Source organism: Anneissia japonica, unplaced genomic scaffold (genome assembly GCF_011630105.1).
Source record: "Anneissia japonica isolate Jap-2015-1 unplaced genomic scaffold, ASM1163010v1 scaffold6619_len17576_cov117, whole genome shotgun sequence".
Classification (NCBI taxonomy): domain Eukaryota; kingdom Metazoa; phylum Echinodermata; class Crinoidea; order Comatulida; family Comatulidae; genus Anneissia; species Anneissia japonica.
This window is the reverse complement of record NW_022746037.1, coordinates 13114-13314: the sequence shown is the minus strand read 5'-3', so window position 1 is coordinate 13314 and position 201 is coordinate 13114.

The window sequence follows — 201 nt, the reverse complement described above, 5'->3', positions numbered from 1 at the left end:
GGCTGTGCAGGCACGTGGGAATTAGAAAATTGGGCAAAAGGTACTTGTTTTGATAGGTCAATTTCGAACATCTCACAAGTATAATCTGGGTAGCAAGGTTACTGGCGATTGCTTTCTCTTCTATAAAACCTACAGGTAACGGTAGGGCTTAGCCTACTAAAATACAAGAAACATTGGGGTTTCCCCAACAAGAAAAATAAT